The 18,842-nt window shown below is 33.0% G+C and overlaps 1 protein-coding gene across 25 annotated transcripts in view; it reads left to right on the forward strand.

Moving 5' to 3' along the window:
* Positions 1 to 18,842, forward strand: part of PLEKHA5 (pleckstrin homology domain containing A5) — a 192,457-nt gene that overhangs the window by 11,570 nt on the left and 162,045 nt on the right. The window lies entirely within an intron of this gene.

Raw genomic sequence — 18,842 nt, forward strand, 5'->3', positions numbered from 1 at the left:
CAGATACTGTGTTGGGTGCCAGGGACATTGATGTCTTTAAAATGTCTATAGAGCTTTATTGAAAGCATATTCTACTAAGTCAGAAGTTGGTGATTCTTGATTATTGAATGCTATCAGTAGGATTAGGTAAAAGTGGAGATAGGTTAGAGAATACAGATAAAAAGAAAGGAAAAAAAATAAAGGAAGTTAGAGCAAGGAGATAAAATAAGGAAAAAAAAGGCTATAATTTTGGCAATGGGGAGTTGTCGAGTGTTGCTAGAATTTAAACTGGGTCATTCACAAAAGATTTTAAGTAATTTTTATTGCTCATTGGAAGATATTTTATCACAAATCAGAAAAACAAATCAGAAAGTCCCATAATAAACAATTGGGGTGTGTCTTTGTTGTATCAGAAGTTCTAGCTTATTTCAAAGAGAACAGACAAACTTGCCTAACTAGTCACACAGGATTTCCTATACTACTTCTGATTTTGAGATTAAGCACAAATACCTCTTTAATTTTAGATTGTTCTAAGATGTCAAATTTCAGATTAACGAAGCTCCACATCAGATTAATGAAAGTTTTCTGTCAAGCTAGGTAAAGCTCCCTGCCGATTATTTCAGTAACAATAAATATTTACTATTCAGTACATTTTTACTATGTGCAAACATGGTGCTATGTTGGGAGACTGAAAAAAGGGAGAAGTGTTTACACTTGAGTAGAGGAGCAGGGCATTGGATAAATTGGAGGATTAGAAAAGGCTTTGTGAGTAGTAGTTATCTCAGCAGCTTTCAAGAAAGGTAAGATTTCTGATAAGTTGAGATTTGCATCCTAGGCATAGGGATTATTTGAGTGTGTGAAGATGAAAGACATAATTAAACATTATGTGAAAGGTACTGAACTACCCTACTGGGGATATAAGCCAAAAATGAAATAACTTCTGACCTCAAGAAATTTACATATATAAATAAGAAAATAAATAAATACAAGGAAAACAGTAGAGTCAGATGGAATCAGAAATACATCACTAGGAATGTGAAAGGGTTCAAATGCCAAAGGAGTTTGTACTTGATTCTGGAGATGGTAGTCTGCTGTTGGAGTTTATTGCATAGGTGAGTGACATGGTCATTCATGATCAGAACTATGCTTTGGGAACATCACTTTATAATGATGTTGTATTGACAGGTGTATTGGAAGGAGAAAATTTGAAGCATAGATCAATTAGGAAGCTATGGCAATAGTTAAGGTAAGGTGATCAGGGTGTGAACTAAGGAGAAAGGTATGAAAAATGTGAATAGAAATGACAAGACTCGGAATTGATTGGCTATATGGGGTAAGGGACAGTGAGGAATCGGTGAAGTTCCTGAGGTGAGGGAGATTTGAAAGAAAGTTGAACTGCTTTTAAATGTCATCTTTTCCCCCCTCTCCTTTCTAACACTATTTATATAGGCTTGTCAGAGGTTTTCATACTTCAGCCTTTCTTTTCTCACTGTTCGCTCCAAATATTCCCTTACCAAAAATGTTTGCCCATTTCTGCCCTTGTTGGTTTAGTTACCTCTTCAGTCTAATTGAACTATGGAGGCTGCAGCCTGTAGCTTTTGTCTTAACCTATATGTACTTTTGCTCACTGTCTCTAACTCCCAGTTAAGCTCTTATTAAGTTTTATTGATTTTTTTTTTTTTTTTTTTTTTTACAGCATCAAATTTTTCCTCAGTATTGCTCTCTTTCCCCCTCCCATATAACTTACATTGCTTTCTAATAGGCTTCATGTCTCTGCAGTACAACTTTGGTGATGTTATCACCAAAGAAATCTTCCTATTGTACCAACCATTCTGATTGTGTCAATCAAAAACTTGTGGTTTCTTATTTCCTATTGAATAAAATTGTAACTCATAAATCTTCCACACTCTTATTTCCACCTGCCTTATATTGTCTTATTTCCTTTTACTTCCCTCTTTTGTTGTTGTTCAATTGTTTTTATTCATGCTAGGCTTTTTCATGAATCCTCATATAGACATATGAAGCCATGACTTTAGCTGGTTCCCTTCCTGTATTTTGTCTCCTATGAATTTCTGGTTATCTCAACTTGTGTTCTTAATTTATTGTACTTACTTTCTGTTATCTAACTGGATGAATATGTAACAAAGCTTTCTTCTTATTCTTTCAGTTAAAAAGTCCTTGTGATTAGGTTTATAATGCCAGGCCCATAACATTTCCCCCCAGCCCTTATTTGTTGCACTCCATCTCTTAATGAGATTGCATCATTTGTATATTTCAGATCTTAAAACTAAAAATCTACAAGTCATTCTTAGAGTCAGTTATAAATTGTTAACTCAATTTTTGCTTTTATCCTGCTGCAGAGACTGAAAAACACAATCTCCAAGGTCTTTGAATTCAAGTGCAAAATTATTTTTTGAGCCGTACTCTTTTAATTCCATCATTTTTCCTTTGGTTTTTTCCTTCTACTCACCTAGAAATGGATAGTGGCCTTTACTCCTATGCATTTAATTGATTTTTACTTGTATTGCAATTTAGAGTCCATGCCTTCCTTATCTGCCATTGCTTCTCTTCCCCCTACTTGCCCTTTTTGCAAAGTCATTGTAAACACAATCTTTGGAAGTCCTTGTGTTTTAATTTTATGTTGATTTAACATATTTTTATATAAAAAAATTAATGTGTCACCGAGGCACAGAAATGGAAAAGCTCCTTTTCCCAAGGATAGAAAACATCTGCTTTTTGGGAAGATAACTTTCTTTGAAAAGAAATGAGTAATATCTTAATTATCTTGTCTTTTTATAGTTGTTACTGCCTCCTGACAGTAATATTATGCAGACCTCTCTTTGGAACTTGGTGCTTAATTGACTTTTGGATCACAAGGGTTAGCAAGATTTTTTTGGATGACTTTTACATTCAAACCCCTCCCACTTCTCTTTCTGGGATTAGAATGAATCAGCACTTGAATTCCTAGCTAGTTTCTGAAACTGGGGGTTTCACTTGGCATTATTATCTTGTGTAAGCATGTCAGTTTAGTAGGTGGCTTTATTTTCACCACATCAGGTTATATGAAAGTCAGAGACATTTATAAAGGAAATCATATTTTTAGATTGAGTACAAAAATACTCTGTAATATTTTGAAAAAAGTTTTTCAAGTTCAAAAGCAGGTTACTTGCTCTGTCCTTGCATTTCTCCTGTTGCTTGTTCCTTCTCCATTCTCAGAGACAGCTGGTAGAGCAGTGGATATAATCAGGAAGGTCTGAGTTCAAATGTAGTCTCCAATACTTCATAGTGATGCGATTTTGGGCAAATGTTTGCCTCAGATACGTTAACTGTAAAATAGGGATAGTAATAGCACCTACTTTACAGGATTGTAAAAGTCAAATTGGGGGAAAATTAGATTAATAAAAGTGCCACATAGGAGGCACTATATAAATGCTCATTCTCCTCTCTCCCCTAGTACATATATCTTTTATGTAATTGTGAAAAAATAACAAGCTGTTATGTGCTGGGAATGATGGTGCAGTATTGTGGATGTGATTTTTTTTCTCAATGTATAGGGAAAAACATTTTTTTTCTAAAAAAGCTCTGATTTTTAAAAAGCAAATTTAAATTTAAGTAATTAGAACTAATGAAAATGTTAAAACTTCTTTCAAAAAAATTTCAGAACATTCTTTTGGGAAGAAATAGTCATTTTCATTTTTAATTTTGTAATGTTTGTTAGATTCCAAAAGATTTTAAACAGTGAAACATTTGTTATCCAAATTACAGTATTGATTCAATGGTTAAAATTGTATTTATATAGGGATAATATCACCAGATGTTTTACTTTTTTAGTTTTTCACTTTTCTTTTATTTCTTTCACTTTTTATTTCTTACAAAGCCCTTGGAACAAATAAACATAATCAAAGCACAACAAACCCATATGGTAGGCATGTCTGACTGTTAACCTTAAGTCCAGGAAGTGGCCAACTTGCTTCATCATAAATGTTCTAGAGTTGCTCATTTGATCACAGTTCTTAGATTTTTCAAAAGTTTTTTTGTTTTTTAAGTATTGTTCTACAGATTGTCCTGATTCTGCTTACTTTACTTAGCATCAATTCATAAAACTTTTCCCAGAATTCTCTGAAATCATATTTTTTTGGCATTTCTTACAGTAAAAGATATTATTGTTTTTAAGAGAGACACTTATTTCTTTTCTCCCTTCCCTAATTAAAATACTAGCACTACCATCATCAACAGTGTTTGCAAATATCAGAAATTTTACCTTGCAAAATTTCTCTTAATGCTTGTATTTCTAATTCAAAGTTCCTACTTGGCTCTGATCTTTAAGTAAAAAATGCTTGAAAGCCCTCTATTCTATTAAATCTCAATTCCCCCCCCCCCCCTTTGTAGCATTATGCTCTATTTTCTTACTTTATAGTTTTTGAGCATAAGACATTGTTGAACCTTTTGCCTTCTGAAACATTAGATTTCAGTATCTTTCATCTGAGGTTGAGGCTGCCAGGTTTTGTGTGGTGTATTGACTGTGGTTTCTTCATATCTGAATGACTACTTCTGCTCTTTGATATGAAAACTCTACATTTGGACTGTGGAATTCTTGTGACTGGCCTTTTGGGGTTTCTGTCAGGAGATGATTGTGGATTCTTCTTTTCCTATAATAGATCTGGACATTTTTCATTTATGATTTCTTGAAACAGTATTCAGATGTTTTTATATTATTGTTTTTAGGGAGTCTAATTATTAAATTTTTTCTTCTTGACCTATTTTCCTGGTCTTTTGTGCTAAGATAAGATTTTCCTACATGTTTCTATCTTTTGACTTTGTTCTAGTATTGTGTTTCAAGGAGTCATTATTTTTGTTTGGTCTATTTTTCTACTTACAGCTTTTTTTCCTCTAGTGGTTTAAATTTCTAGGTGTTTATATAATCTTTGTGAAAATCCATTTTTAACTTTGACTACTATGCTTGTAGCTTGTAGTTATAATTTCCAACATTGTACTTTTTAGTATTTTCTCCCTACTGTTTCCCTTTGCCCTCCTCACCATTTTTCTACCTCTATACATCACACTGAACCTTCCCACAAACTGTCTTGGAAGAGATCCATAATTGAATTCTGTTCTGTGGAGAACAGAATTAGTGAAATTCCAGTGTATTTTTATGATACTTAAGACAAAATTAAAAATAGGCTATAACATTAGAATGAAAACACCTTACATTACTACTGTCATTAACAAATCCGTATTGAAGCATATATTCATATGAGTAATGTATAACATGACGTTGAGGGTCTTTCTGTTTATGTAAACAAAAACATAAGAAAATTCTTGCTACCTGTGTCTTCTGAATATTACCGGGATGTTTGGCATTCACCAGTTTTTGAACTTGAGGTATAACTTATTCATCATTTACTTTTTTTTCCTAGTATGCTCAGAAGTTTTATTCTGTTTATAACAAGCATATTTTCTGTCTTTGATTTGGGTGCTCTAAATTATCCTTTTCAGAGAGTACATTTTTGGGGTCTAAATAAAAATCTTGATGAACATCATAGCACAAAAATTATAGCTAACTCTCTTCTTCAAAATGGAAAGAGAACATTAGAACATTGCTCCCTCACCAAGAAGCAGGAATTTCAATGGAGTTATTAGCAAGTGTTTGAAAAGCTGTTATTCAGTAATGTGATATGTGGGTAAATACACATTTGTAGATTTCTTGAAAAGAGATGAATCCTAAAAATATTGACCTTGAAAGAAATGGAATCTTATTCCACACTGCAGAGAATCAAGTTGATGAAATAGAAAGAATATGCAGACTAGAATCCATAAATATGAATTCAGACTTTATATATAAGTAATATTCATGGACCTGTGACTGTCTCTTCCTCAGTTTCTTATGAAGGATGTGCTTACACCCATTAAAGCACTATGGATATAAGTTATGAAGTATATGTTACCTTTTAATTATTTGATTTCAAATCTGGTCTCAAGACACTTAACTAGCTATATGATTCTGGGCAAGTCTGTCTTCCTCAGTTTCCTTAAACTATAAAATAATAATGATAGCATCCACCTTACAGGGTTATTGAATGGATCAAATGAGATGATGTTATAACATAATATTATAATGTAAATGATACAATATATTATAATATAGATAATACTATAATGTATTAAAATAAAATATAGTATAATATAATAATTTTATGATATAATATATTCTCTATCTTTAGTTACACTATCAATTCTTGCCTCTCCCATTTTTCAGAATAGATTATCAAAACATTCTCTGTTGAAATGTTTGGTTATTTCTACAAACTTAAAATTTACTCTTATGAATTTAAATTTTCTTTTATTTTCAAGTAGAAATGTGTAAGTAAGTATGGGACGAAATTTCTTCCATTTCCCCGCACCCTGCTCCCCAAGTAGTCTTTTTCATGCTAAAACATTCTTTGTCCTTCAGGTAGAACTTATACAGCATGTGTCCATTATCCTTACTCTTTTGAAAACAGTTCACTGGTTGCTCTCCAGTTCATCATTGTCCTTCTTAGCCTTTCACCTCTTAGACAAAGGTAGGTAGCCTGATCAAGGCATCTTATCATCTCCCTTTTATGGACAGATTCTTAGTGTAGCTTAATGATGCTTAATTAATTTTTTTAATGCAGCTTAATTAACTTTTTTTTTTTTTTTATCTTGTAAGCCACTAAAGCCCCAAATCTTTTGCACATAAACTAAGCCATACTTTCTCCTATGTTGTTCTTATGATGAGTTTGTTTTTTCCCTATTAAGAGGTAATCTTATTAAACTGGGGCCTCCTGTTTTGGCTGTTGTTCAGTGTGTTGACTAAATCCCTCTCTGCCTTGTCTTTTACAAATAATAATAGCTGACATTTAGATAGTACTCTAAGATGCTTGACCAGATACAAGGTATCACAAAAGATTTAGTATAGGGTTAGTATAGATTTTGCTTATAAACTCTAGCTTATGGCCAAGCAACTTAAAGTACTTATCTAAAAGCTTTAATAACTTAAAACTGCACTAAAACTTTTGGAATACTCTATATTTTCTCATTTGATCCTTGAAACAATACTGTGATTTAGACACTATTACTGTATTTATTTTATTTATAAGAAAATTAAAGCTAGAGAGTGTAACTTTGTTCAGTCATGTGGTAAGGGAGTGTCTGAGACCAGCTTTTCAGACCAGCTTCCAGTAGATTTTTTTTGACTTCTCACCCTGCAAAATATTTCCTTTCGTACCATGTTTGCTATTATTACTACTATCAGTGTTAAAAATGTTAACACCACACATCCCAAAGTAATTTTAATTGTAAATGCCCTCACCTCATAAAGAATTTATGTGCATGTATATATATAATCTCTCCTAAAGTTGTCATTTTTTCTCTTAAAAAGAATAATTTTCTTTAAAATGTTTAGAAATTTCTACTTTCAGGCCTAGACTTTTTGAAAAATAGATTTGTTAAATTTTTTTTTTTTTATCCACAGAAAGGCTACATTTGTAGCACAATATTATAAATCTCTAACCGGAAAGGATCTTGGAGATTGTGTAATTCAACCTCCTAAGAGTAACTAACTTTTTTTCCAGGGTCACATATGTTATAATAGTAGAAGCCAGATTTTAAATCTAGGTCCCCAGAATCCAGAGCCAGATCTTCCAGATCTTCATTATTTTTCCCTTAGCACTTTTGGAAATAAGTTTTTCCTTCTTTGGGAAGATTCTGGATAATAAAGAATGTAATTTTTTCCAATATAAAAATCTGGAATGCCATTCATTTTTTTTTAGCATTTGACCAGAATCGTGTATTTGAATAATACCATACCTCCGTTCCTCAAACAAAATACTGTATTTTTGTAATTTACTGTACTAAGCAAATAAATATTAAGGCTACAAAGGTGAATGAAGTAAGACACAATTCTTATATTCAAGGAATTTATAGTCTAGTAGGGAGAAATTTCATAGATATACAAAGGTTTGTAATATGTTATAATGTGATGATTACATATAATTGATTAGAATACATTAAAAGATGTATTCTACACATTCCCACAGTGTGGGAAGTAAGTAGTGTTTTCAGCAATATTTTCTTTGATCATTGATGTGAGGATTTCTTCCAGTAATACAGATCAAAACTCATCCATGTTTGCTGATTATTTGGTTTCTGAAATACATGGACTCCCATAAATCTAACCTGCTTTTGGTAGAAGGTGTCCATTCAATGTGCTGATGACTTTCCACTAGGTTTTTTTGTTTTGTTTTGTTTTGTTTTTTTATGTTGCATATTTACCAATGGAGCATGTATTCTTTCAATTACCCCTTGCTCTTGCCATATGACTGGACCACCCTTTTCAGTCATAGATCTTTATTTTCCTTTTGTATGAGTATTTAAAACTTAGTTTTTATTGTAAACCTAGTAAATGTCAACATTTCAGCATGTAAACAACAAAAGAATTAAGTAGGAAACCATAAAACTTACATAGTTTATTTCTAAGTATATTAAGTTTACCATAATATTAACAAAATCACTTTGTTTTGCATCATGTATCCACTAATTCCTCCATCTGCCATACCTTAGACTGCCTTGTAATAAGTAAACAAAATTTTAAAAAGCAAGTCAATTCATTATCTATGTCTGAAAATATGATTCCACCTTGAATCCATCACCTCTGTAGAAGTATAACACATTTCATCATTGTTCTTAAAGCCATGACTTATTACCGCAATGATCAAAGTTCTGTAGCCTTTCATGTTTGTTTTCCCTACATTATTATAGTCATAAAAATTCATTTGCATACTTCATACATGTCTTTCTAACTTTTTCTAAATCTGTTATTTGCCATTTCTTATAGTACTTAGTACTTCATTATGTAATGCTGCTATCAGTTCTTGTGTCTTTTCTTTTGGGGAGTGGTCTTCAGGATATATTCCTATGAATGTAAACTGTTTGCATTGTTGTTTTTCTTCCCAGGTTATTTTTACCTTCTGAATCCAATTCTCCCTGTGCAACAAGAGAACTGTTCAGTTCTGCACACATATATTGTATCTAGGATATACTGTGACATATTTAACATGTATAGGACTGCTTGCCATCTGGGGGAGGAGATGGAGGGAGGGAGGGGAAAAATCAGAACAGAAGTGAGTGCAAGGGATAATGTTGTAAAAAATTACCCAGGCATGGGTGCTGTCAATAAAAAGTTATAATTATTTTAAAAAAAAAAAAAAGGATATATTCCTAGTAGTGGGATCATGTTATCAAAAGATATGCACAAATAAATAAGATTACGTGATGATCAACTGTGATGGACTTGGCTCTTTTCAACAATATTTCAAGGCAATTCTAAAAGATTTTTGATGGAAAGAGCCATTTGCATCCAGAGAGAGAATCAGGGAGACTAAATGTGGATCAAAGCATAGTATTTTCACTTTTGTTGTTGTTGTTTGTTTGTTTATTTTTTTTCTTTCATCTTTTTTTCCCCTTCTGATCTAATTTTTTCTTGTGCAGCACAATAAATGTGGAAGTATGTTTAACCTATATTGTATTACTTGCTGTTCAGGGAAGGGAGAGAGAAAAATTTGGAACAAGAAGGTTTTGCAAGAGTGAGTGTTGAAAACTATCTTTGCATACATTTTGAAAAATAAAAAGCTTATTTTTTAAAAATAAAATGAATGTTATAAACTAAAAAAAGTATGTACAATTTGGTGACTTGGGTATAATTTGAAATTGCTTTCCAGAATTATTGAGCTACTTTATAGTTCAATTCATAGGGCAAAAGTGTGACTTCTCCCAGAGTCATTCCAAGAATTGCATTTTCATCTTTACCAGTCTATTGGATGTGAGGTTGAATCTCAGAGTTGTTGTCATTTGCATTTTTCTTATTACTGATTTAGAACATTTTTCATAAGCTTGTTTGCTTTTCTTTTTTCCCTTGAGAAATGACTACTACTATGTCTTGACTGCTTATATATTGGGGAGTAGCTGCCAAGGAAATTTGCAGCATAGATGTTATTTCCCTCCTATTTTAACTGCATTAATGGTTTTTGCCTTTTTTTGTATCTCCAGATTTAACTTTATTGCCTGGCACATAGTAGGAAATTAAATAATGCTTATTGACTTGCCCTTTTTCTCTTTAGTTGAAAATTTTTCTCCTAGGCATAGTGTGAAATATCTCTTTATCTTTCTATTCTAATTTTTCTAACTATATTTTGTGAGTCTAATGTTGGTCTAAACCTAATTTCTGTCAAAGTGCCTTGAAGTTTTCCTGGCAGTTTTTGCTGAATAAGGAGCCTTTGCCTCAGACTGATTGATGATGTCTTTGAGTTTATTGAACACTGTGCAAATAGGTTTACTTGTTTTTATTTCTTGTTTACATAGTCTCTTCTATTGATCAGCTTTTGTTTTTGATCCAGTATCACATAGCTTTTGAATACTGATTTATAGTTTAATTTGAGATTTAGTACTGCTAGTCCTTTTTTTATTCTTACTATCCCCCTCTCATCTCTCATTATTTTCTTTCATGATCTTGACTGTTTGTTATTTAGTTAAATCTTGTAATTGTTTTCCTAGTTCTATGATGCTAAAATGATAGTTTTAGTATAAAACTAAATTTGTAAATTAATTTAGATAGAATCATCTATTATGTTGACATAGTTACTATTTCTTCAGTTACTTAAGCATTCCTTTATTTTTATCAAGTTTTACAGTTGTATTCACGTAAATTCTTAATGTGTCATTAGGTCAGTGCCCAGATATTTTAAGTGTTTTGTAATTATTTTGAATGAAAATTCTTTTTCAGCTTTTGCTGGGTTGTGTCAATAATATATATATATATATATATATATGCTAATGTTCTTTGACTATCTCTATTATCTTCACAGTAACTCCATCAAATAGCTGTGACAGTGACTTCTGCTTTATAGGGTCAGGAAAACAGGGCCGAGAGAAAGTTACATGATTTCCTCAAGGTTACAGAGCTAGTAACTATATCTTGAGATAGGATTTGAACTCAAATCTTCCTAACTTCAGGTCTAGCACTCGATTTATAATACTACATGGATGGCACCAGGTGGAGATAACCAGAAATTGGACTTGAAGGACATATTTACTCCAACATAGTTGCAGATTTGTATCCAGAGGCATAAACTAAGCTTTTATAATGCCCTTACTTAGAAACTCATCTCTTGACTTAAGATATCTCCCTCCCCCTTCCCTTGTCTCATTTCCTCCAGGAGTTTGGCTGCAACTCTTCCTCACAGCAGAGATGCATTCATTCCTGGTTGAGTAGAATTACTCTGTTTTTGAAAATGTAGTGATTCTCAAGTTCCTCTGGAAGTCCTCTGGCCTAGCCCTTGACATTTTCTCTTATATGTAGAAGGATCAGTCAAGCAACATTTTCCTGATTTACCAGCCAACCTCTTACCTACCCAGCTTATTGAGAGCTCAGCAAGGACAAAGCTTCTGAACCTTTTTTATGTCATAGATTTCTTTGGCAGGCTGGTGAAGTCTGTCAACCCCGTCTCAGAATTATTGGCTTCATTTATTTTTGAAAATTAATTGTTTTATTTTTTCTGGTTATACATGTATATTAATTTTTAAAAATACACATTTCTTTATGCATTGTTTTTAAATGAATTTAGTGAAAACCAATTTAAAAGGTTCATTTTCAAAACATCAAAAAAAATTTTTTTATTAAAACTTTTTGTTTTCTTTTTCTTTCTTTCTTTTTCTTTTTTTTTTTTTTTTGGACAGCTTTTTCTGGGTTTTGAGGCATTTGAGGTTAAAGTGATTTGCCCAGAATCACACAGCTAGGAAGTGTTAAGTGTCTGAGATAAAATTTGAACTCCGGTCCTCCTGACTTCAGGGCTGGTGCTCTATCCACTGCGCCACCTAGCTCTTTATTTTCAAAACACATGCACGGATAATTTTTCAACATTGACCCTTGCAAAACCTGTTCCAAATTTCCCCCTTCTTCCCCTCCACCCCCTTCCCTAGATGGCAAGTATTCCAATATATGTTAAACAATATCAAATAAATTAACAGACACAAAGATAACAACTCTTGCACTAGGAGGATGGTCTGAATTCTCCCAATCCATCAAGGACTTATTAGAACTGAGCGGGGCTAGTTGGAGAACAACGTTTAACACTAAGTTTGTAATGAGTGTATGTAATGCCATATTGTATATGTAACCATATTGAGGTATGATCCAAGTGTCCAAATCCTTCCAGGCAAGTGTTGAAGTGGCCAAAGCCGAAAGGGCCAGGGGAAGTAGCTTACCTCCAAGGAGTTCGGTAACTTCTCCATGAGAAGGTTTTGGTACTGATGGGCCTGTGTGTGGCACGTTGCTGGTTCCTGCCACATTACTAAAATTCATGTCTCCTGTGAGAATGAACATCTCAGGAATGCCTCTAGGGAGATGGCTCTACTTTTGCTAACAGTATGACATAGTTTTGGTAAATTTATTAGAAGCCACTCAATTTACCAAAACTAATAAATTTTCCTCACTCTAATAGATGGATCTGATTAAACAGCACCCTCAAATAGGGTTGCTTCCCATCTCCAGATGGGAATCTCCATTCCTCCTGCCAGATTACAACAAATCCATTTTTACCATAAATTGAGGCTGATTTACCTTTTGGTATGTATTACCAATTGTCATCCCAACTTTATTGAGATGGTATTCTTTCTGCCCATTGTAGTAACTCTCACAAAACCTCCTATTTCCAGGAGGATTCTATTTCTAATCTGATTGGTGCCTTTAGTGATCAAGATCACGTGGCTTCCTTTGAGTATTTGGCCTTTTAGAGTGTCAACACTTTCTTCTGCCCAATAAACTGTTATTCAGGCATGGGTCCTCCCAGTACTAATTGTTTAAAAAAAATTGGATGAATTTGGAGATCTTATCCTCACTCTGATGGCTCTTTAAAATCCATGAAATCAGAATCCATGGGAAGTAGAAGAAATATCTTCTAATATTTAGATTAATATTACTATCTAGTCAAGCTGCTAAGGGCTGGTGGCCAACAATCTCCTTATCTGTGACTCCCTCAAGACCTGCTTAATTTTAAGGATATCCATTCTAGGTTCAATCAATCAATAAACATATTATTAAGTTCCTAGTATGCAGTAATTACTGTGCTGAGCACTGGAGATACAAAAAGAGGCAAAGTATAATTCCTGCCCTCAAGAAGCTTTAATATTCTAGACTTCAGAATTATGTCCATCTAATCTGAAAAATAACAAATAGGAAAGACTTATAGCAAACAACTTTCCACAAAGAATAAGTATCCTTTAAGAGCTGAGCTTTAAACCTCTGTGGGAATAGGAGCTTGTTCACTCAATCAGGATTGTAAAGCCAGTCAAAGATCCCCAACTCATTCACATAATGAAGACCATCCTGAATTGAAGCAGTAAGGGCAGGGAATTGAGGGAGCTGAGCCTGCCTGATTTCCATCCAGAAACCATAAGAACAGAGGTAAAACTCTTATCCCTACAGTAAATGGTATTAAAACAACCTTGTAATGGGGATCCTCAGTGAATTCCCCAAATTTATGAAATCAGTGTCAGTAACTAACCAGTGTTCACTCATTGCTCATAAAAAACCAGCCAAGCCCATAAGCCTTCTTTTTAGAGAATGTTTAGCCTGCAAGCAGTTTATTACCTTTTCTGAATATTTCTCAATTTCTTTCAATTCACTGTCCCGTGGCAGAATGTGTCTTGACATAGCTATTGGGTTTATCTTTCATATGCCAATTTGGGATGTCAGGTTGGAACCCAGAAGAATGGGAGGATCTGGGTCAGGAAGTTATTCTTTCTTTATTTGTATATAAACAGCCTACCTCTACCACAAATTCCCAAATTGAACTTCATTTGCAATAGCTCAAATTTCTTGGGACAAAATAAGTCTAGGGTTGGAACCTAACCTCTCTTCCCCTATTCAGGCAATCGCTTCTCAGTAGTAATTAATAATTGGCAAGGAATAACATAGAGGTGTGATTTTTATTTTTTTTTTTGCCATCTTGTTCCTTCTCCATCAGAACCAGTCCCCCAAATCTTCTGGGTCTTTGCTCTAGTGTTTATCACTGGAGAAATTTATCACTGGAGAAATTTATCCCAGAGGCCAAAATTTCTTGGAATTAATGTTGGGCACCCCAGTAATGCTTTCTTCATGACTGCTAGCCCCCATCCTAGAAAGCCACAATCCCATTTTCAATCTCATAATACTCTATTGACTAACAAATTCCTTAGGCCAAGCTATACACTGGTCTCAGGTGCAAGTTCAGGATCTGAAAGGATTATATATCCATGAGGCAGATACATGCTTTCCAAATAATTTTTAAAGAAAATAATTGAAATAGTTTTTGGATAATAACTAACTTTTTATTAAATATGCACAGCAAATATTATATATATATATATATATATATATTTTTTTTTTTTTTTTTTTTTTTTACAAGTACAAGTAAGGACATAGCTAGGTCAATGACAACTGCTTACTCTTAAATAAAAACAAAAATCTGTTAGGTTTGAAAAACTATTCTCCCTTCTTAGCATTGGTTTATATAGAAGTTTCTAAAAAGCAGACCTTAGTGCACTTAGCCTATCCCTTTTCCTATTTTTCATGTTCAGGAGCTATCTATGCTTTAAATCACCAACACTGTGTAGCCTAATTAGTTCCTAAGGGCTGATGGCCTGGCACAGCAAGTAATGCCCAGGATATCACCCAACTTTGCCTGTCAGTCTTGACGATACACATTCTTCATTTGCTTGCTTTTTTCCATGTAGACAGTTAACTCTCCCTTGGACCATATTTAAAAAGCCTATTAACACAATTAGATGCATTCAGCACATTATCTGTAAACAAGAACATACCTGAAGAACCTTACCATATAAAAGGAATTCTTTTTCCATTTGGAGTCTGTATTGGACCTCTTACGCAATAGTGACAAATGTCTCTGGTAAACTGATCAAAAGCCTCCATTATTCATGCCTTGCTTTATATTCAATGGATCATTGGATCAATTCATCTTTGCACCTTTCAAGCAAATTTGTATGAGCCTATATATGAGTGACAGCCTTATTAGAGAAATTCTTTTAAGATAGTGTTTTATCCTACTAGGTCAAATTTTTACAATAGTCAAATAGGATCGTGTATTCTATTTACCTTTTAGTCATTGTATAACTGTAAAACTTTAGCCTGATCTAAAATAAAAGTTTATGAAATGTTGGCTCTTTCCATTTTGTATCTATCAAAGATGCCTTCAGTGCAAATGTAGATTACTCTTGTAAAACTTTTAGAAATAGAAAAGTAGATATTTGAGTTGATTATTGATATTTCTGCAGGTACCTTTTTTGGATAATAGTAAGATCTAAGATATTTTTCCATGCCTTTGGCATCCTTTTTCTTTTTATATACTTAAAGGAGTAGGGTATCTTCAGGCTAAAAATTTTTATTCTATCAGTAGGGAATCTCATGTATGGTTTACCTGCTCTTCGCATCTCAGCCAGTACCCTTTTGTTTTTCATATAGCACACCTAAAATTCTTGTTATCTAAATTTGGTGGCTCCATTATAAATTGATGGTTGATTTTTTTTTTTTTTTGAAAAATGGAAATACTTTATATTTTCCCATCTCTTCTTTCAAATTTCATTTTTAAGTGCCTATAGCATTTCTTTGCTTGAGTCTCTTGTTAAGCTTTCTATAAACTTGTTTTCCTCATAGTTGTTCTCATGTTTTGCTCATAATCTTCCACCTTTTTCTTGTTACTTCTTTAAATTTGTACTCTAAATAAGTATTGCTCTTATACTTAGAAAGAGATCAAAGGTCTGGTGAGAGAAATAGTTTTTGCATTTTTATGGTCTGTTTCCTTATGGCAATTGATCTACAATTCTTTAGATAACAGGAATCCTTATTGTCACTTTCACATTTACCAGAAGCTTATAAATTGGTAAGTTTTAAATGGATAAAGTTAAGGTTGTTTTTGTTGCATTTCATATCTTTTTCTCATTTTTATTATTCTTGTACAAATTTTGATCTTTGTACACTGATAGGTGATACAGTTATGATTTCCACATCAGCAAAAAATTATTTCCTATCAGAATATTATTATTTTTAACAACTCTATTTGATGCTTACCACATCAAATTTTTTGTCTAATTCTTAGAGAGAAAGTTTCTCTAATAAAAGCTTCAGTTCTCAAATATATGTAACCGAGTGAAATTTATAAAAATCATAGCCATTCCCCCACTGATTAATGATCAAAAGATATTGACAGTTTTCAGATAAAGTAATCAGAACTATTTATAGTCATATTTTAAAAAAGTACTCTAACTCACTATTGATTAGAGAAATGTAGGTTGGCTGTCGGCTCAAAAACAAAAAATGACCAATGCTGGAGGGAATGTGGGAAAAATGAGTCATTAATACATTATTAGAATTGTGAACTGATTTAGCCATTCTTTAGAGCAATTTGGAAGTATTCCTAAAGGGTTATAAAAACCATGCTTGCCCTTTGACTTAATAATACCCCTACCACATATATATCCTAAAAGATTTTTTAAAAAGGAAAAGGACAAAAAAAAAAAAGGATAAATTTTAAAAAAGGAAAAGGACATAATGTGTACAAAAATATTTATAGAAGCTCTTGTCTCTCAAGGAAAAAAACTGGAATTTGAGAGGGTACTCATCGATTGTGGAATGGCTAAACAATTTGTAGTGTGATTATGATGGAGTACATACAAAGTGAAATATACTAAATACAAAGTAAGAAGGATGTTGTAAGAGCACCAGGTGTGAATGACTTGACTATTCTCAACAATGCAATGATCCAAGACAACTCTGAAGGACTTATAAATGAAAAATGCTATCTATACTCAGAGAAAGAACTAATTGTATCTGAACACAGATTGAAGCATACTTTTAAAATTTTATTTTTCTTGAGTTTTTTTTTTTTTTTTTTTTTTGGTGGAGGGGAATCTGTAGTTTTGTTTGTTTTGTTTTTTCCTCAACATGACTATTATGGAAATGCTTTGCATGACTTCACATGTACCTTCTCAATGGGGGTGAGGGTGGGGAGAAAGAATCTGGAATTCAAAAGTTTTAAAAACAAATGTTAAAATGGGGGAAAATTAAATAACTAAAGAAAAATATATAGCTAAGCATGTGGGGTGGTATTCAAGATGCTGGGTGAGGGCAACTGGAAAACCTGAGACCTTTATTAGTTGGAACTTTTTGCCTAAGCATCAATCAGGTTTGGGGTAACATTTTTGATTTGACCTCTTCTAAAGGATAGAAAGCACTTATAGTGCGAAGTGGGCTCGTGCAGGGACCCTACTTTTTAGAATCTACTCTGGGTTTGCTTTCTATAGATTTCTTTCCATCATTATTAATTGTTATTGTTGTTATTAATTGCATTCCAATTTATTAATGTGCTTTTTTTGTTTTTTTTTTGTTTTGTTTTGTTTAGTTTGGGGAGGGGAGTTGATTTTCTTCTATGTATAGCTTTGGTGTATTTTGTATGCCCTTTCTTTGTTATCATTATCTTGAATAAAATTATTGAATAACTTCTGTGACACCATCTTTGATCCACCCATCCTTAATGATGATCACTAATTAAATTTTTACTTTTACTTAAGGAGACTTTTATTGAATATAATTTTATTGAATTGTGGTACTTAAATATACCTTTTGTATTTTTGATTTTCTTCATTTGTTGAGATTTTTATGCCCTAAAATAGAGTCAACTTTTGTGAGGTTAACAACCACAGCTAAAAAAAAAAAATAGATACACTCCTTTCTGTTTTCATTGATTAATCTTGCCATAGGTTTATGATAGCTTACTTTCCTAAAATTTTATTACTGTCCTTTACTTTTTGTTTAATTTTTGGTTAGATTCACTTAGGTCTGAAGGGGATAAATTGAGTTTCCCCACTTTTTTACTATTTCCGATACTTATTTAACTTTTCTTTAAAATATTCATATATATGCCATTTGACTTTTTTATGTTTAGTATTACTATTATTTCATTATCACTGATATCTTTCATCAAAATGTATGCTTCTTGTTTATTTCTTTTACATTTTTTTTTGTTGTGTTGTCTAAGGATCATGATTTATATCCCTATCCCCTTTTGATAGGAGTGAACCCTAAAACTGTATCCCCTTTAACCTGTAAAAGAAGGGTAATTGGGATCTCAGGCTCTTCCCTGGAAAAACCATACCTTCCCAGGCAATCCCTTCCCAAGTAGATTCATTTTATCAGAGATCCTGGCCAATTCACCCTCCATTTTGGGGGTGGTCCAGATCCCCTTCAGGGAATTCCCAGACTCTGAGAAAAAGCCTTCAAACTCCCAGTTAAGATTTTATTTAATTGGAGATCTCTGTCTGATGGTCCTTTATTGATTAGCCCAGAAAGCTCCCAGCCCTAGGCCAACATTTGCCCATATAACCAGGGTTCTGTTAACACACCTTTGCCAAATTCTTAATTAGGAATTTTGCCCACTAAGAGAACCTCCTTCTCAATGAACAATAAAAATCCTTTTTTGCCACAGATTTCAGAGTTTGAGAATTCTTTCGTATTGGACCTGAAGCTCCAAGCAGAGGGGACCTCTCCCCCTATTCCCATACCTCAACACTTTTGCTTCAGCTGAACATAAGTTTTACTCCATCCTTTTTTTTTTTTTTTTTTTTTTTTTTTAGTTTGTCTCAATTTTAATTTTCTCAATTTTTTTTGTCTCAGTTTTATTTTAATTGTCTCAATTTCATGTTGTCTTATGGAGTCATTAGTTTATATTTAGTCACTTTTAATTTTCAAGGAGTTTGATATTTGAGCTAAATTTTATGTTTCTGTGGCTAAGCTATTG

Source organism: Sarcophilus harrisii, chromosome 5 (assembly GCF_902635505.1).
Source record: "Sarcophilus harrisii chromosome 5, mSarHar1.11, whole genome shotgun sequence".
Classification (NCBI taxonomy): Eukaryota; Metazoa; Chordata; class Mammalia; order Dasyuromorphia; family Dasyuridae; genus Sarcophilus; species Sarcophilus harrisii.